We start from the raw sequence: 21,621 nt of genomic DNA, 5'->3' as shown, positions 1-21,621 counted from the left end.
TTTCATAGAAGGGTGAAAAAATCAACATTCTTACAAAATGAGAACCCAATTTCAAGACAATCAATCATAGCACAAATTGGAATTTAAAAGGGTTTCTAGTTCGAAGATTTGTTTCAGGAGGACTATCTGGTGGAGCCTGAAGAATGAGCTTACATTTTGTATGTTACTACTTACTATTTGAGTTCTTGATTTCTATAAGGTGAATGGAATTTCTATAATATGGAATGACTTCTCATTTTTTTAATGACAATTGATCAATAGCAAATTTGTTTTTCATAGAATTTTGGCTCTTGTTGTAAGATGCTCAACTTTTTTTTTTTTTTGTCCTTCATACCATAAATTGTTAGCCCAAACCGTTAGTCAACTCAAGTATAAACCATTAGCTCACACCATTAATTAGCCCGAACCAAAACCACCCAAACCGAAACCAAACCGAAACCCTTATTTTATTAACTAACCGTGTTTGAGCTGGGGTTTTTGAGCCCGAAACCGTTAAGCCCAACCTGAAACTGCCCCAAACCGCACTGTTGACATCCCTTGGGTGGAGAGAGAGTTGCAAAATGTGTTGGATTTGTCCAAAAAAATTTTGAAAAATTAAAGAAATAGTGTTGTTGTTTCAAATGAGAACTATAGTCACCCTGGTTCGTTTTTAGTCAAGAATGGCTTCTAAAGACAAAACAAGAGTAAGAGTGGGCCGCCTCTGGGGATGGGAAGCCACCTCCAATGATTAAGTTAGTCAATGGAAAAACCAGAGTGCTCCTCTAGAGGAGTAAATGTCCAAGAAGACAAGGAAGAGAATGTCTTTTGGAGTAATTTAGAAGAGTAATGGTTGGAGATTCAAAGTCTTATCATTCACTCATCATAATGTTGACATATATACCTGGTCCATACTTCTGAAAAGAGTAGATGCCCAATAGCCCTACGATCTCCTTGCATTTGAATGAAGGGTGGAGATGGCCTCTTGAAGGAAACTTGATCAGCAAACTAACCGATTGATCTGCTAGACAGCTTGAGATTGCATCGTTGAATCAAAGAGTCAGCATCAAACTGAAATTGATGTGACACCAATCCCTAACTGGGGAGACAAAACATGAGGATGCTGCACTCAATGATGGTTTTAAGCGAATGAGAAGCTTCCTTGCTAGCAATTAACATTTAATGATTTCCAGTGCATTCAATGGTAAAATTAATACTGTGATTGATGTCTGGATAAAGATATGTTGGATCTCCCCTCAGAGTTATTTTATCCGGGAAGTCCCACTATGACACTGGGTGTCACCACAATGCCCACTTCTCAACGAACATCCCCTCGAGAAGTGCTCAACTGTGAAGTGTCACATAAACCATTATGGGTCAGGTTTAAAACCTTGGATCGATTCGGATGGTTTGTTCTAGTTCAGTGGTTTGAACCATAACATATATAACAAGTGTTAAGGTGTTTGGATGCTCTCCTAGATTGATTACGTAAAAAGAAAAAAAGAGAAATTTTGTTATAGATTGAACAAATGTCACACAACCAAACATGTGGATTGGAGAGTTTTCTCCCCATGTGGATGAGGATGACTCATTGTTGGTAGTTGGTGTGTTTCTAATTTCCCCCCTTTTGGAATTGATAGTTTTATGAGACTATTTCATATACCATAAAAAACGTCAAACCTAATTACCAAAAAAAAAAAAAAAGCGTCAAACCTTTAGTCATTTCACTAAGAGGTGCAGATCATTAGAGATTGAGCATCCTTTCAATGGTAGCTGTAGCGAAATTTATTGCTAAAGAGGGAAGCTCAGGGTTTGATCCTCCCTAATGGCATATGTAATAATATCCAACCCCTATTCCTAATGAATTAATACAAAGCACCATTAAAAAAAAAAAAAAAAAAAAAGTATTGCTAGAGAGGGTAAACCAAGTTCGGATCTTCTCCTTGGAGTGGCTTTCCCATACATTCTAATGAGTTATAGGATTTAACTATGTAAAAAAAAAAATCCTATATCATTTCCTAAGGAGACAAGAATGTATTCAAACTTTAAACTTTGAATTAACCCTCTACAGGGAAATCGGTCACAAAATAGGTAATTAGTTGAAATATAATAAAATTATTCATTATTATTAGGTTTATTTTCCCATTGCTCTCTTAACTTAATTTTGTAAATTTCAATTTGTTCAGAGTCTCAGCAGCCAAAAGAAAGAAATTCTTGTTCACAACTTCTTTGTGTTTATTTTCCTGATCGATGACGAACGTGGGAGATCATCCAAGCAGTCGGAGGAAGGTGATCAGAAGTGACGACAGCGATAATGAGAAAGAGAATGAGAAGGATCGATCAGATGATGTGGTGCTGTTTGAAGATTTGTTGATGAAAGTGTTCTCACGGCTTCCAGAGAAATCTCTCCTCAGGTTTAAGTGCCTAAGTAAAAGATGGAATCACATCATATCCAGTGATCATTATTTCATCGATCTCTACTCCAAGTCCAACCCGTTTCTTCTAGCTTTTTCTTCCATTATATACCCTGAGGTAAAAGAAGAAAACTCTGAAATAACCCTAAATTGTGATGAGTTGTCTCTTTGTCTCCAATCTTCCATAGACATGGAAGGGAATTATTCGTCAAACAGCAAATTCAAGATCGGTGGAAGAACCAAGGGAGATCCATATCCGACGATGCTTCCTACTCGCTTGGATCTGGTATGTTGCCAATGTGATAAAATCTATGTCTGCAATCCAACTACACATGAGTCCATAACATTGCCAGCCTTTGGTCCCCGTAGGGATTATGTTGACAATCTGGGATTTGGATATGTTAGATCTACCAACGAGTATAAAATAGTTGATTTGTCTGCTGCATTCTACGATTCAGACATGGAGGAATATGATGATTCCATCCTCAACCTTCCTACAGAATGCAGAGTTTTCACATTGGCTATGCAAGCTGACTCTCCATCTTCCTATGCTTCTCCTTGGGATTGGAAAAAAATACAAAATTCCCCTTACAATGTCGAGTTAGGTCATTGTCCAGCTTTAGTTGATGGAGTTGTTCACTGGTTGATCAACCGCAAGCGCCATCCAGAGTTTCTGATCGACGTCAATCCATCCATCTTGGCTTTCAGCTTGGAGACTGAAGACTTTCGAATACTCCCACGTCCCAGTGAGTGTCGTGATCTGACAAACACCACAGCCGAGAATGTCCAATTGGTGGAATTGAGAGGACTACTCTGCTTCTCATGTGTCCAAAACGATGAAACCAAGATGGGCATATGGATGCTCAGAAGAGATTATGATGATGATCATCATCATCATAATTTTATGTGGGCGAAAGAATACACTATTGATTTAACTACCTTGACCTTGTTGGATCCTATTTGTAGGTTTTTCAGATCTGATCAACCTCAATATGTCCCACATCGATATCGTTTCTATTGTGTTCCCAGATATATACTGGAAGAAGAGAATAAGATCCTACTCGAAGGCGTAGGGGACGCAACTCCTATACGCTCGTTTTATTACGACATTCAAACAGCTGGGTTTACTAAATTTTTAAGTAAAGATGGTTGCCGATCATTCTTCAGTTTCTATAGAGAGAGTCTTCGGTCACTAAGCTACGTATTGCAGCAGGTACGTACGTACCTACAAGTGTACAACTAATCTAGCAATTTTTATTTATTTTATTTTAAATAGTAATTAGCATTCATTCATTCATTCATCAATGACTAATAATTTTTTGAACGTGTATGCATGCAGAAAAGCAGCTTGATCAAGCTCGATCAAGTGATCGGAGTTACTCCCTCCCAATCTCTGCAATTAGCAAACATGGATCCACCAATCTTTATTATACGGATCTTCACGGTTCTTCGCCTTGGTTATTGGGGTTATGGGGGATATCTAACAAATCTTAAAGGTGGGTTTGTTGCAATTGAAGGAAAGCGAATAGCTGCAGGAGATGCAATTGAAACACAAGTAAAAGCCATTCTACGTGGGCTGCAATTTGCTCGTGAGCAAGGGGTACAGTGCATTGCATTGGTTACAGCTGGATCAAAGAAGATAGTTGATGTAATCAATAATAATCTTCCTGATCAAGAGAAAAAAACTTTTCAATGGCTTGAAAGGTTTTTTGACAAGATTACTCAGCTTCTTTCTGAATTTATTTGGGCTCAAGTATTCCATGATCACGGACTATCTACTCAAGTGTCTGCCCAAATTGCTTTCAGCGCCCCATGGAACAATGACTTTTGTTTAAATGAACCCCCTAAGTGGTTTGTAGATGGTTAACCAAATTTTGTGGCTTCAATTCAAGTCCAGCTAGAATTTTACAGTACTACTTATCTTATGATTTCTTTTGTTTTTTCTGCTTTTGTATGAGATTACCAATCTGATGCCTCCATAGAAAATATCGATTAGAAGGTTTTAGTAGTTGATCACTGTTTATCCTCTGAATGGTTAAATAAGGGTTCAAATATATACATGATTTGTTATTTTTTTATTTGACTTTGGAGAAAATTGGTGAGATTCAGAATGGTGAAGTTCAGAATCATATGTATGTTAGAAAAATACGGGTCCGAAATAGCACAAGTGAAGATGGAGATTAGATGTTGATGCTTTCAGGGACGTTACTACGTCGCTTTCCTTGAGATTTTATTCGCTCCCACCACTGTGCAAGAGAGTTACAGAAAATAGTCTTCCAGGATATAAGAAAGCCCCAACAAAAGTTGTCCTTCAAATTGGACTAATGACGGCTTTAGTTTTAATGAACCACTTGACTAGTTCGTAGATGGATGACCTAATTTTGTGGCTTCAAAATCATTCTAGGTGTTCATACATCTTGTTACTTATTAGTGATCTACACTAGAATTCATCAGTAGTTTAGCGTTATCTCCCCATAAAATATTTTCAAATGTCTACTTTAGAAAAATAAAACAGCATTTTGTGTCTACTTTTTTTTTTTTTGGAAGGCGATAACTGAATGTTAACTGAACGGCTCTAAATTTCTACCATCAGATCTATTGACTAAATTTGAATCGTCCAACAAAATTCTTACTTTTCGTCCTTTTTTTATGGGTTAGTTAAGATAACATTTTCGTCCCTTTTTTATGGGTTAGTTAAGATAACCTTCTATCACCGGTTAAATTTAAAAAAAAAAAAAAGAAAAAGTAACCTTCTATCACCGGTTAAATTTTAAAAAAAAAAAAAAGAAAAAGAAAACAACGCTCGAACGGTTAGAATAACGTCTATTTCCTTGAAAACTCTTTCATCTACGTTCATCAAGTTCGGACCCTTTGATTTTAGTAGTTTTTTTGTTGTCATCTTGAAAAAGTGAAAATATTTTTTTGTTTGTCTTCCCTGTGATCCTCATAGATTATTTTCTTGTTTCTAATTCCATCTCGAATGATACAAACAAGAGATTTCTACATATTTCTGTGCAGTGAATCTCCCACAAAAACTAGCCTTTTTCTTCGAAGTCTCTCTAAAAAATCAGTTGTGTTGAACCTATAAAAGAACTATATTAGAGAAGGAACAGAGGATTCGATACAAACAAGAGATTTCTACATATTTCTGTGCAGTGAATCTCCCACAAAAACCAGCCTTTTTCTTCGAAGTCTTTCAAAAAAATTAGTTGTGTTGAACCTATAAAAGAACTATATTAGAGAAGGAACAGAGGAAGAAGAACGAGATGATACCGCCAACGAGAATCGACAATATTATGTTAAATTTAACTGTAAATTTCTAGCTGCACTTGAATTGAAGCCACAAAATTTGGTTATCCATCCACAAACCACTTAGGGGTTCATTTAAACAAAAGTCCTTGTTCCATGCAACTATATGAAAGCAATTTGGGCAGACACTTGAGTAGATAGTCCGTGATCATGGAATACTTGAGCCCAAATAAATTCAGAAAGAAGCTGAGTAATCCTGTCAAAAAACCTTTCAAGCCGTTGAAAAGTTTTTTTTCTCTTGAAGAAGATTATTATTAACTACATCAACTATCTTCTTTGATGCAGTAACCAATGCAATGCACTGTACACCTTGCTCAAGAGCAAATTGCAGCCCACGTAGAATGGCTTTTACTTGTGTTTCAATTGTATCTCCTGCAGCTATTAGTTTTCCTTCAATTGCAATAAACCCACCTTTAACATTTGTTATATATCCCCCATAACAAGCCATGCCCTCAATGCCACTGTCAAAATCCATGTTTGCTAATTGGTGGATCCATGTTTGCTAATTGCAGAGATTGGGAGGGAGTAACTCCGATCACTTGATCAAGCTTGATCAGGCTGCTTTTCTGCATGCATACATTCAAAAAATTAGTCATTGATGAATGAATGGCTAATTATTATTTAAAATAAAAAAATTGCTGGATTAGTTAGTTACAAGTACCTGCTGCAATACGTAGCTTAGTGACCGAAAACTCTCTCTATAGAAACTGAAGAATGATCGGCGAATATGTTTACTTAAAAATTTAGTAAATCCAGCTGTTTGAATATCGTAATAAAACGAGCGTATAGGAACTGTGTCTCCTACGCCTTCGAGTAGGATCTTATTTTCTTCTTCCAATATATACCTGGGAACACAATAGAAACGATATCGATGTGGGACATATTGAGGTTGATCAGATCTGAAAAACCTACAACTAGGATCCAACAAGGTCAAGGTAGCTAAATCAATAGTGTATTCTTTCGCCCACATAAAATTATGATGATAATGATGATCATAATCTCTTCTGAGCATCCATATGCCCATCTTGGTTTCATCGTTTTGGACACATGAGAAGCAGAGTAGTCCTCTCAATTCCACCAATTGGACATTCTCGGCTGTGGTGCTTGTAAGATCACGACACTCACTGGGACGTGGGAGTGTTCGAAAGTCTTCAGTCTCCAAGCTGAAAGCCAAGATGGATGGATTGACGTCGATCAGAAACTCAGGATGACGCTTGCGATTGATCAACCAGTGAACAACTCCATCAACTAAAGCTGGACAATGACCTAACTCGACATTGTAAGGGGAATTTTGTATTTTTTTCCAATCCCAAGGAGAAGCATAGGAAGATGGAGAGTCGTCTTGCATAGCCAATGTGAAAACTCTGCATTCTGTAGGGAGGTTGAGGATGGAATCATCATATTCCTCCATGTCTGAATCATCAGATTCCTCCATGTCTGAATCGTAGAATGCAGCAGACAAATTAACTAGTTTATACTCGTTGGTAGATCGAACATATCCAAATCCCAGATTGTCAACATGATCACTGTGGGGACCAAAGGCTGGCAATGTTATGGACTCATGTGTAGTTGGATTGCAGACATAGATTTTATCATCACATTGGCAACATACCAGATCCAAGCGGGTAGGAAGCATCGTCGGATATGAAAATGGATCTCCCATGGTTCTTCTACCGATCTTGAATTTGCTGTTTGACGAATAATTCCCTTCCATGTCTATGGAAGATTGGAGACAAAGAGACAACTCATCACAATTTAGGGTTATTTCAGAGTTTTCTTCTTTTAGCTCAGGGTATATAATGGAAGAAAAAGCGAGAAGAAATGGTTTGGACTTGGAGTAGAGATCGATGAAATAATGATCACTGGATATGATGTGATTCCATCTTTTACTTAGGCACTTAAACCTGAGGAGAGATTTCTCTGGAAGCCGTGAGAACACTTTCATCAACAAATCTTCAAGCAGCACCACATCATCTGATCGATCCTTCTCATTCTCATTATCGCTGTCGTCACTTCTGATCACCTTCCTCCGACTGCTTGGATGATCTCCCACGTTCATCATCGATCAGAAAAATAAACACAAGTAAGTTGTGAACAAGAATTTCTTTCTTTTGGCTGCTGAGACTCTGAACAAATTGAAATTTACAAAAATTAAGTTAAGAGATCAATGAGAAAAGAAACTAATTACCAACTTTGGGGCCGATTTACCCGGTTAATTCAAAGTTTGAACACCTTCTTCTCAGCCAATTGTAATTTTATCCTAAGGAGACCTTTGGCTGATAAAATGTATGGGCCAGCCAGGTATCTTGATTATGATGTCGGAGTTAATTATTATCACTTAACTATTGAGTTTCACTAATTGGGGTTTTAATAATTAAAGATAATTTGGGTTTTAAGTATGGTATTTTAGTTTTTAATAATTATTTTAATTGAGGATAATTTAGTATTTTAGGCTTTTAGCTGCTAGGGTGACTAAGGTACTTTAGGGTTTAAATTAAATAAATATTTTCAGCCAAAGTTGTTTTGGGATTTCAGTAAAATATTTAACGATAAAAGTTAAATTTAACCGAGAAAGTTAACAGAGGAGAGGTATTTGATATATTTGCTAGGTAAGATGGGAGGATAAATGATATTATTCAAGTAAGAAAGGGTGTAAGTTAACAGAGGAGAGGTATTTGATATATTTGCTAGGTAAGAGTGGAGGATAAATGATATTATTCAAGTAAGAAGGGGTGTAAGTGCTATTTGTTCAACTAAGAGTTGTGGTAAGTGATATTTACCCAAATTAAAATTATTTTCTTTCCAATTGCTACTTATCATATAAGGAGTTTCTTTTCTTCCCCCCTCCCCTCCCCCCTTTTTCTTGCTTCTAATATGATGAATGTCGTTTCTCTCTTTTTTTCATTGCAATAAAAGAAGACTATAAACTCACAGATTCAGACATCAAACTTCCAATTTGAGTCTATTTCTCAAAGGTTTATGTGAAAATGAGTTTCATATTTTTTTTTGGTAGAAGAGTTTCATGTTTTAAGGTTTATATGAAACTGAGTTTCATGTTCCACATTTGTGTTCTGTAACAGAATCTAACCTTATTTCTTGAAAATATGTTCCTTACTTGAGAGGAATTTATTATTATTTTTATCGAAACTTACTAGAAAATAGGTAAGTAATAGTAGTTTCAACAGATTATGGTGGTTCTTACCAAAAATAATAATAATAATAAAAGAAAATAAAATAAAAGAAAAAGAAAGAAAAGAAGAAAGAAAGAAGAAACAGTTATGGAGGTGAGAAAAGACACCAATGAGATCAAGTGGGATAAAAATAAAGTTTATTTAAGGGGAGGGGGAGTGGGGGGAATTGTTAGCGTTATATTTGGGGTTGAGGCCATTACATATGCAATAGGGAGTGTTGAATTCATGACCTCTTCACTAAGAAGTGCTGATAATTACCGACATGAGAGATGATTACTAAGTTTTAGAAATAATTAGTAGAGAAAAAAATTTAAATAATGAGTCAGCTAAGAGCACGGCTTTGCTGCATGTTTCCTCTCGTGGTTGAAAGATCTTTGTATCCTTTCTTTTTTGAGCTATGCTCCTAAATAAATAAATAAAATATAAAGAGGAATAGAAATGAAAAAACCACATGTTATGAGCTACAGATTCAATGAATGACCCATGATGGGGTTGATGAATCATCATACACTGGATAATTACCAGGTACTCTTCCATTTGAGCTAAAGGTTCATTTACCTAAAAGACACGAGTTAGATCCTAATATTTAAATAGGTTCTATCTAGGAAAAAAAATCAATGAAAATGGGTAATACATTGCTAGAAATTTTAAACAATATATTGATATAATAATATTATCAAATGATGACAATAGCAAGAAAATGCTGATTTTTTTTCTCAAACAAACATTTGAAAATCTTAATCACAACACGATATGATATATTAATAAGATTCTAATTAGGTCACTAGTAAGCAAGGTTTAAAGTATCGATATTGAATAGTATGTCGGTCAGGTGAATTTAAGAAACGTATCTCTTCGTATTGGATATTGTATCATGTTGGTCAATTTACTTTTTGTGCAATTTGGTATTCCCAAATGATTTCGGATACTTTGAACAAATTCGAATAGGGATTACCCAAGGGATCAAATACTATCGATCTTTCGAACGTACGAACTTGTAGATAATCACTTTGATTATTCCTGGTATAGATAGTAACCGCTCTCCTCTGTGGTGGAGCTACCAGTTCACCGTTGTTGGGACATCGCCCTGTATTGAGGTTGCCCAAGATCCACTCAGATCCAGGCTCAAACTGGAGTACTTGATGTCTACAAGATAAGGAAAATTATTGACACCGTATACAGGTCTGGACTTTTGGAGCAACGACAAGCGCTTGATCCTACAAGTGGTATCAAAGCTAAGAAGGTCACGTGTTCAAATCTCCAATGGTACTATTTTAGGGGGGATTTTTGGAGGGTTTTAGGACCTTGCCGGGTTGTGCCGATTGTTTCCATCCCATTTCTTGTAAAGCTTTAGCCAAGCTATAGATAGCCCCTTTCATTGCAATAGAAAAGAAGACTTTTGAGATATCAAATTTGTTGGCCATATTATGGAGCTCGAATCGGGTACTTGCTGGCTATGGTACAAGGAAAATTAGTGGCACCGTATCCACAGGTCCAAACTTTTGGAACAACGACAAGCGTTTGATCTTACAAGTGGTATCAGAGCTAGAGGTCACATGTTCAAATCTCCAATGGTGCTATTTGGGGGATTTTTTTGGGGGGTTGGGTTGTGCTAAGGTTCAGTTATCCAAAAATCTCACTTTGGATCTCGGAGAAATTGTTAAGACATCACTATGTGCTGAGGTTGCCCAAAATCTACCCAGATCCACAGGTCCAAGAAACTTTATAGAATGCATGTTCCCAAACCCAATAAGCTTCTGAAAGAGAAAGAACGGTAGAAAAACAGGCTTGAATTCACAAAGGTAAGGGTCCATGTTATCATCACAAGTGATGTAACAGTTAAAGGTATCATTTTATCCGTTCCTATTGCAAGCATATACAGTTACTTCTTGACGTTCACCCCGTTGGAGTGCACTTCCAAGCAACGTATGCATGTTTCGGGTTCTATGCTTTCCAATAATTTTGAGACGCTTTAAATCGGTTACTAGAACTAACTTTTTCATAATCAAGAAAGGCTGTTGAGATACCCTGGGTCCCAAGCCCAGCAAGGCAATCCATTCAACATCTGGAAGTAGCAACTCCACCCCCAGTGACATGGGAAATAAGTCATTTGGATAAGGTAGTGGCCAGCGATTTACCATCTTACAGCAGCAGAGATAAAAGAGATAGGTTGAGCTTGGGCTAGAGAGAACGAAGTGAGAGGTGGTTGTTTGTTGAGGACGAGCAAATCTTTTATAGCTCTCATTCATGCATTTGGACTTATTGATCGTTTTTCCCTGCAAATCAGTTCACGCCAACTACAGTTTCCATGGCAATGTTAGTTTGAAAGTTGTTTTCAAATGATTCATAAAAATTTCATTTTATCTTATCTTCATTTATATTTGAGAGATTTTCAAAAAGGGATTCCTCATGAACCAGGGTACTTGTTGGCTATGGTACAAGGAAAATTAGTGGCACTGTATCCACAGGTTCAGACTTTTGGAGCAATGACAAGCGTTTGATCTTACAAGTGGTATCAGATGATCCTACAAGTGGTATCAGATGATCCTACAAGTGGTATCAAAGCAACGACAAACGTTTAATCCTACAAGTGGTATCAGAGCTAGGAGGTCACGTGTTCAAATCCTCAATTGTGCTATTTTGGGGGATTTTTGAGGGTTTTAGAACTTTATCGGGTTGTGCTGAGGTTCAGTTATCCAAAAATTTCGCTTTGGATCTGGGGTTAATTATTAGGACATCGCTCTATGCTGAGGTTGCCCAAAATCTACCCAGATCCACAGGTCCAAGAAACTTTATAGAATGCATGTTCCCAAACTCAATAAGCTTCTGAAAGAGAAATAACAACAGACGAACAGGCTTGAATTCACAAAGGTAAGGGTCCATGTTATCATCACAAGTGATGTAACAGTTAAATGTATCATTTTCTTTGTTCCTATTGTTAGCATATACAGTTACGTCTCGACGTTCACCCTGTTGGAGTGCACTTCCAAGCAACGTATGCACGTTTCGGGTTCTATGATTTCCAATAATCCTGAGACGCGTTAAATCGGTTATTGGAACCAGCTTTTTCATGATCAAGAAAGGCTGTTGAGTTACCCCAGGGCCAAAGCCCAACAAGGCAATCCATTCAACATCTGGGAGTGGCAATTCCACCCCCGATGGCATGGAAAATAAGTCATTTGGATAAGGTAGTGGCCTGCGATTTGTCATCTTATAGCAGCAGAGATAGAAGAAATCCATTCAACATCTGGGAGTGGCAATTCCACCCCCGGTGGCATGGGAAATAAGTCATTTGGATAAGGTAGTGGCCTGCGATTTGTCATCTTATAGCAGCAGAGATAGAAGAGATAGGTTGAGCTCGAACTAGAGAGAAGGAAGTGAGAGGTGGTTGTTTGTTAAAGATGAGTAGATCTTTTATAACTCTCATTCATGCATTTGGACTTATTGACCGTTTTTCCCTGCAAATTAGTTCACGTCAACTACAGTTTCCATGATAAAGTTGTTTTCAAATGATTCATAAAAATTTCATTTTATCCTATCTTCATTTATATTTGAGTGAAATTTTCAAAAAAAGATTCCTCATGAACCTGGGTACTTGTCAGCTATAGTACAAGGAAAATTAGTGGCATTGTATCCACAAGTCTAGACTTTTGGAGCAACAACAAGTATTTGATCCTACAAGTGGTATCAGATGATCCTACAATTGGTATCAGAGCAACGACAAACATTTGATCCGACAAGTGGTATCAGAGCTAAGAGGTCACTTGTTCAACTCCCCAATGGTGTTATTTGGGAAGATTTTTTGAGGGTTTTAGGACCTTGTCGGGTTGTACTGAGATTCAGTAGGGTTTTAGGACCTTGTCAAGTTGTAGTGAGATTCAGAATGGTTTTAGGACCTTGTAGGGGTCATAGTTGTTATTCTTAGTGAGGAAGCACCGAAACACACCAACTTCATCTCCGTTGTGGGCATATACAACTACGGGGTGACGGCCACCACGCACGACTAGTCCTCTAGCCAATGTTTGCACATATTGGGTTCTGCGATAGCCATTAATCCTCAGATGTCCTACGGCGGTTCTTGGAACACGTTTTCCAGGAAAGGGAAAGGTTGTTGAATAAACTCGTTTACTTCGGCCACACCATACAAGTCAAATAATTGAATCGGTGGGGGTGGCCACGGAAGGTGTTACGGAATTAGGTGATGTGGATATGGAGGTGGAGCTGCCATCTTGTTTGAGCTTGAGCTGAGAACAGAGTGAGACGTCTTCTCAAATTAGAGTCGATGATTCTGAAACTTAACAACCCTACTGTCTTCTACCCAAAAAAGAGAGTGAGACGTCGTAAATCAGAACTCTTCGTTCTTTTATGTGCTCTTCTTCTCAGTCATCCTCATTTTGTCTAAAGGTGGCAACAAGAAACAACTATCCCCTATTAGTCTTTACTTTAAAAGAATTTATTGATCGTTGGTTTTAGTCTTCTCCTCTTCTCAGTTGTGAGTTTTTTGTCTGCGTTTTTTGTCAGTGCTTGATATGAAATAGGTATATTTTAATTGCGAACCTAAAAAGTTGTTGTCAAATTATTCGTAAAAAGTTCATTTTGTCCCATCTCCAATTATATTTGAGTGAGATTTTAAAAAATGAATTTCATTTCCCAATGATCAAACCAGTATACTTTTTCTTTTCTTTTTTTTTTGTAAAATCAAAGTAGTATACTAATAAAGTCTTTTGCTGCATGCCAAGTCAGCATGTAATTTTTCCTTTCTAAGGTATGTGGTATGATCCCAAGTAAAATGTATGTAGAGTTTGTTCCATCAATAATTAGAAATAGAAAAATTACATCATTTAGACCTGTAAACGGATAGGATTTGGCTCGGATACACTAGTATTCGAATCCAATTAGCAAAACCGCTATCCGAATCCGAATCCAAATCCCGTAGAAATTTAGAGAAGGCATCCGAATTCAAATCCGAAACATCGGATATCCGATAATAATCCGATCCGATAAACTATCCGAGTGGTGATTGTAATTTTTTTATATTTTTTATTTCCGATAACCGGTTTTCAAATCCGGATTATTAGCCCCTTTTTAGAGTAAAGTGTTTAATACTTTACTTTAACCTTATAATTTTCAATTTTTTATTATTCCATTAGTGATTATCATTCATTTTCAAAGAAAAAAATGTTGAATACTTTACTCTTTCTGGATAAATTTTTGTTCGGATATTATCTGATCCGATAAGCAATTATCCGAATCCGGTTGCTTAGTGGACGGATATGGATATTTTCCGGTAAGAAAATTTTCAGATACGGATACCCTCAGTACCCTTAAACAAATACAAATGCGGTGGATTTCGACTATCCATTTACAATCTTAAATTAAGCCATGACATACAACGTCACGTCTTTGAAAACCGTAGGGGCTTAACCAAAACGGATAGTATGTGGGAGGATCAAATGGAAATGGCTTATGCTAAGTCAAATATGATAGCGCCAAAACCGAGTTTAAATTAAAAAATCGCTCATCCCAGAGGCGTTTTGTCCAAATGGGTGTCAGTGGTCGGCGAAACCCCAAAGGCGAAACCCCAAATTGTCGGCAAAATTTCGCCGACATATGGGGTGGTTTCGGTTGGGGAAAAAAAGTATGGTTGGGCCGAGCTAGATGGGAAATGCGTGGGTTGGACTTGGACAACGTTAATTGAAAGACCAGGATATTTAATTAGAGAGCAATGAGGGCCATGCGCCTACTTGAGTTAAGGCCAATTGATTTATGAACTTCGCAAACTAAAATGGGCCCATAACTAAAATGGGCCTATGGGCCTTACGAGATTTTGAGTTTTTTTTTTCCTTGATATATCACCGGATTGAAATGGATGTAACAATATCCAACTCTTGGTTTTTGTTGCATAACTTGATTAACATTACAAATTACAACAATCAGTTCCCTGAGAAAAAAAAATGAGTTATACAATAACTCAGCAAATATGACTAAATTAAAGAATAGTTTTGAATTCATTAATGCATATGATAATAAATAACTAAATAAATGAGATAATTGAAGTTCATTTACTCATCATAACGTATGTTTTAGTAAGCTTGTAACAGAATCTTGCATCCTATAAATTTGTTGTGACAGGGCAAGTGAAATGATAAGAAAGAAAAAAAAATATATACATTTCTCCTTGTTTGATTGGGAAACATTAGATTAAAATAAGATGGCAAATTCCTCTGTTATCTCAATGATAATCATAGGGTTCTTAGCTTTCATGGGCAATGTGATTGTTCCTACACTTGCAGTGAGGAACATTCAACCTCCAGTACTTGTTGCAGTCTTACCACCTGAACCTCAACCTGGGTTTTTTAAATTTCTAGACTCTTGCACAGCACAGATGCATGATGAGAACTGTGGCATAAGTATTGTTGTAGCCTTGGCTGGCCAAGGCAAAGTTAGCAAAGATTGTTGCTTTCAACTTGTAAAAATGGGAAATCCTTGCCATTCTGCATTGGTTGAAGCACTTGGAATAATTCCTGTGAAAAATTCAGATCCATCTTACAAGAAGTACCAACGCTTCGAAGGAGGTCTTTCCAAGACTGGTCCAGCAGTGTGGCAACAATGCGTGCAAGATACTGAAACACTTGTCTGATCCACATGAGTATTTTCTTCTCTTGTTCCACAGAGTTTGAATGTTATTGTAAGTGTTCAGGTTAACAATTTGGTCTATTTCCACTTTGAAGCTTCGAGCTCTGTTTAGAGTCCAAAGCCCCTACACTAGAATATAAGTAAAACTACTTACCATGAATAAAAATCAGATGAAGTTATAGATTCCTTAGATTTATATTGCAACTATGAAAATTCTGTAAACAGTGTATGATTTTGGTCGTAAATCAAATAGAAGGAAAGCATCTCCTGAATTTTCTGGTTATTCTCAAGCCTCCTTGTTTACATAACATTCTGGAGTTCCATCAAGCCCTAACTTATTATTACACATAAGTGGGGTTTTTCCAATCCAAGCATAACAGCATAAGCAACATCAGAAACCTAATTGAGATGGAAGGACCCTCCTTTACAACTGAGCAGAAACCTTCTGCAAATTGATGTTCAAGTGATGATTAATCATGAGACCTGATAATGGTATTGGCCTTCTTGATGTGTATCAGCTTGTCATAGATGCCATGGAAAGCTCAAAAAATGATCCTAGTCCATGTATGAACTGAGATAATCAATATTCGGAACAGTATCGACTACTCGATATTGATTCGGATCGGCCTGAATTGAGTTTGATCCGTTCAAGTTTTCATTTGAAATCTAGTTTCTCTTTTTTCTTAAGGACTTTAAGGGAGGACATTGGTGCAATGGTCAATAGATTACAATTATAACCTCATGTCAAGTTATCGAAACATTTTCTTACCAAAATTTGCCAGGCAAAACTATGTATGAAAATTGCCTCCACCCTTCCCCTTGGACTCTCTGCACAATTGATTAACATTACAACCATCAGTTACCTAATAAAAGAAAATTAATGAGATATATTAGGACCTTGCCGGGTTGTGCCGATTGTTTCCATCCCATTTCTTGTAAAGCTTTAGCCAAGCTATAGATAGCCCCTTTCATTGCAATAGAAAAGAAGACTTTTGAGATATCAAATTTGTTGGCCATATTATGGAGCTCGAATCGGGTACTTGCTGGCTATGGTACAAGGAAAATTAGTGGCACCGTATCCACAGGTCCAAACTTTTGGAACAACGACAAGCGTTTGATCTTACAAGTGGTATCAGAGCTAGAGGTCACGTGTTCAAGTCTCCAATGGTGCTATTTGGGGGATTTTTTTGGGGGGGGGTTTTAGGACCTTGTTGGGTTGTGCTGAGGTTCAGTTATCCAAAAATCTCACTTTGGATCTCGGAGAAATTGTTAAGACATCACTATGCGCTGAGGTTGCCCAAAATCTACCCAGATCCACAGGTCCAGGAAACTTTATAGAATGCATGTTCCCAAACTCAATAAGCTTCTGAAAGAGAAAGAACGGTAGAAGAACAGGCTTGAATTCACAAAGGTAAGGGTCCATGTTATCATCACAAGTGATGTAACAGTTAAAGGTATCATTTTCTCCGTTCCTATTGCAAGCATATACAGTTACTTCTTGACGTTCACCCCATTGGAGTGCACTTCCAAGCAACGTATGCACATTTCGGGTTCTATGCTTTCCAATAATTTTGAGACGCTTTAAATCGGTTACTAGAACTAACTTTTTCATAATCAAGAAAGGCTGTTGAGTTACCCTGGGTCCCAAGCCCAGCAAGGCAATCTATTCAACATCTGGGAGTAACAACTCCACCCCCAGTGACATGGGAAATAAGTCATTTGGATAAGGTAGTGGCCAGCGATTTACCATCTTACAGCAGCAGAGATAAAAGAGATAGGTTGAGCTTGGGCTAGAGAGAACGAAGTGAGAGGTGGTTGTTTGTTGAGGACGAGCAAATCTTTTATAGTTCTCATTCATGCATTTGGACTTATTGATCGTTTTTCCCTGCAAATCAGTTCACGCCAACTATAGTTTCCATGGCAATGTTAGTTTGAAAGTTGTTTTCAAATGATTCATACAAATTTCATTTTATCTTATCTTCATTTATATTTGAGAGATTTTCAAAAAGGGATTCCTCATGAACCAGGGTACTTGTTAACTATGGTACAAGGAAAATTAGTGGCACTGTATCCACAGGTTCAGACTTTTGGAGCAATGACAAGCGTTTGATCTTACAAGTGGTATCAGATGATCCTACAAGTGGTATCAAAGCAACTACAAACGTTTAATCCTACAAGTGGTATCAGAGCTAGGAGGTCACGTGTTCAAATCCTCAATTGTGCTATTTTGGGGGATTTTTGAGGGTTTTAGAACCTTATCGGGTTGTGGTGAGGTTCAGTTATCCAAAAATTTCGCTTTGGATCTGGGGTTAATTATTAGGACATCGCTCTATGCTGAGGTTGCCCAAAATCTACCCAGAACAGGCTTGAATTCACAAAGGTAAGGGTCCATGTTATCATCACAAGTGATGTAACAGTTAAATGTATCATTTTCTTTGTTCCTATTGTTAGCATATACAGTTACGTCTCGACGTTCACCCTGTTGGAGTGCACTTCCAAGCAACGTATGCACGTTTCGGGTTCTATGATTTCCAATAATCCTGAGACGCGTTAAATCGGTTATTGGAACCAGCTTTTTCATGATCAAGAAAGGCTGTTGAATTACCCCAGGGCCAAAGCCCAGCAAGGCAATCCATTCAACATCTGGGAGTGGCAATTCCACCCCCGGTGGCATGGGAAATAAGTCATTTGGATAAGGTAGTGGCTGCGATTTGTCATCTTATAGCAGCAGAGATAGAAGAAATCCATTCAACATCTGGGAGTGGCAATTCCACCCCCGGTGGCATGGGAAATAAGTCATTTGGATAAGGTAGTGGCCTGCGATTTGTCATCTTATAGCAGCAGAGATAGAAGAAATCCATTCAACATCTGGGAGTGGCAATTCCACCCCCGGTGGCATGGGAAATAAGTCATTTGGATAAGGTAGTGGCCTGCGATTTGTCATCTTATAGCAGCAGAGATAGAAGAGATAGGTTGAGCTCGAACTAGAGAGAAGGAAGTGAGAGGTGGTTGTTTGTTAAGGATGAGCAGATCTTTTATAACTCTCATTCATGCATTTGGACTTATTGACCGTTTTTCCCTGCAAATCAGTTCACGTCAACTACAGTTTCCATAGTAAAGTTGTTTTCAAATGATTCATAAAAATTTCATTTTATCCTATCTTCATTTATATTTGAGTGAAATTTTCAAAAAATGATTCCTCATGAACCTGGGTACTTGTCAGCTATAGTACAAGGAAAATTAGTGGCATTGTATCCACAAGTCTAGACTTTTGGAGCAACAACAAGTATTTGATCCTACAAGTGGTATCAGATGATCCTACAATTGGTATCAGAGCAACGACAAACATTTGATCCGACAAGTGGTATCAGAGCTAAGAGGTCACTTGTTCAACTCTCCAATGGTGTTATTTGGGAAGATTTTTTGAGGGTTTTAGGACCTTGTCGGGTTGTACTGAGATTCAGTAGGGTTTTAGGACCTTGTCGGGTTGTACTGAGATTCAGTAGGGTTTTAGGACCTTGTAGGGGTCATAGTTGTTATTCTTAGTGAGGAAGCACCGAAACACATCAACTTCATATCCGTTGTGGGCATATACAACTACGGGGTGACGGCCACCACGCACGACTAGTCCTCTAGCCAATGTTTGCACATATTGGGTTCTGCGATAGCCATTAATCCTCAGACGTCCTACGGCGGTTCTTGGAACACGTCTTCCAGGAAAGGGAAAGGTTGTTGAATAAACTCGTTTACTTCGGCCACACCATACAAGTCAAATAATTGAATCGGTGGGGGTGGCCACGGAAGGTGTTACGGAATTAGGTGATGTGGATATGGAGGTGGAGCTGCCATCTTGTTTGAGCTTGAGCTGAGAACAGAGTGAGACGTCTTCTCAAATTAGAGTCGATGATTCTGAAACTTAACAACCCTACTGTCTTCTACCCAAAAAAGAGAGTGAGACGTCGTAAATCAGAACTCTTCGTTCTTTTATGTGCTCTTCTTCTCAGTCATCCTCATTTTGTCTAAAGGTGACAACAGTAAACAACTATCCCCTATTAGTCTTTACTTTAAAAGAATTTATTGATCGTTGGTTTTAGTCTTCTCCTCTTCTCAGTTGTGAGTTTTTTGTCTGCGTTTTTTGTCAGTGCTTGATATGAAATAGGTATATTTTAGTTGCGAACCTAAAAAATTGTTGTCAAATTATTCGTAAAAAGTTCATTTTGTCCCATCTCCATTTATATTTGAGTGAGATTTTAAAAAATGAATTTCATTTCCCAATGATCAAACCAGTATACTTTTTCTTTTCTTTTTTTTTGTAAAATCAAAGTAGTATACTTATAAAGTCTTTTGCTGCATGCCAAGTCAGCATGTAATTTTTCCTTTCTAAGGTATGTGGTATGATCCCAAGTAAAATGTATGTAGAGTTTGTTCCATCAAGAATTAGAAATAGAAAAATTACATCATTTAGACCTGTAAACGAATAGGATTTGGCTCGGATACACTAGTATTCGAATCCAATTAGCAAAACCGCTATCCGAATCTGAATCCAAATCCCGTAGAAATTTAGAGAAGGCATCCGAATTCAAATCCGAAACATCGGATATCCGATAATAATCCGATCCGATAAACTATCCAAGTGGTGATTGTAATTTTTTTATATTTTTTATTTCCGATAACCGGTTTTCAAATCCGGATTATTAGCCCCTTTTTAGAGTGAAGTGTTTAATACTTTACTTTAACCTTATAATTTTCAATTTTTTATTATTCCATTAGTGATTATCATTCATTTTCAAAGAAAAAAATGTTGAATACTTTACTCTTTCTGGATAAATTTTTGTTCGGATATTATCTGATCCGATAAGCAATTATCCGAATCCGATTGCTTAGTGGACGGATATGGATATTTTCCGGTAAGAAAATTTTTAGATACGGATACCCTCAGTACCCTTAAACAAATACAAATGCGGTGGATTTCGACTATCCATTTACAATCTTTAATTAAGCCATGACATACAACGTCACATCTTTGAAAACCGTAGGGGCTTAACCAAAGCGGATAGTATGTGAGAGGATCAAATGGAAATGGCTTATGCTAAGTCAAATATGATAGTGCCAAAACCGAGTTTAAATTAAAAAATCGCTCATCCCAGAGGCGTTTTGTCCAAATGGGTGTCAGTGGTCGTCGAAACCCCAAATTGTCGGCAAAATTTCGCCGACATATGGGGTGGTTTCGGTTGGGGAAAAAAGTATGGTTGGGCCGAGCTAGATGGGAAATGCATGGGTTCGCTGGGTTGGACTTGGACAACGTTAATTGAAAGACCAGGATATTTAATTAGAGAGCAATGAGGGCCATGTGCCTAATTGAGTTAAAAGGCCAATTGATTTATGAACTTCGCAAACTAAAATGGGCCTATGGGCCTTACGAGATTTTGAGTTTTTTTTTTTTTTTTTTTTTCCCTTGATATATCACCGGATTGAAATGGATGTAACAATGTCCAACTCTTGGTTTTTGTTGCATAACTTGATTAACATTACAAATTACAACAATCAGTTCCCTGAGAAAAAAAATGAGTTATACAATAACTCAGCAAATATGACTAAATTAAAGAATAGTTTTGAATTCATTAATGCATATGATAATAAATAACTAAATAAATGAGATAAATGAAGTTCATTTACTCATCATAACGTATGTTTTTAGTAAGCTTGTAACAGAATCTTGCATCCTATAAATTTGTTGTGACAGGGCAAGTGAATTGATAAGAAAGAAAAAAAAATATACATTTCTCCTTGTTTGATTGGGAAACATTAGATTAAAATAAGATGGCAAATTCCTCTGTTATCTCAATGATAATCATAGGGTTCTTAGCTTTCATGGGCAATGTGATTGTTCCTACACTTGCAGTGAGGAACATTCAACCTCCAGTACTTGTTGCAGTCTTACCACCTGAACCTCAACCTGGGTTTTTTAAATTTCTAGACTCTTGCACAGCACAGATGCATGATGAGAACTGTGGCATAAGTATTGTTGTAGCCTTGGCTGGCCAAGGCAAAGTTAGCAAAGATTGTTGCTTTCAACTTGTAAAAATGGGAAATCC

Source organism: Hakea prostrata, chromosome 11 (assembly GCF_041222555.1).
Source record: "Hakea prostrata isolate BN-2017 chromosome 11, UWA_Hpros_2, whole genome shotgun sequence".
Classification (NCBI taxonomy): Eukaryota; Viridiplantae; Streptophyta; class Magnoliopsida; order Proteales; family Proteaceae; genus Hakea; species Hakea prostrata.
This window is presented reverse-complemented; position numbering follows the sequence as displayed.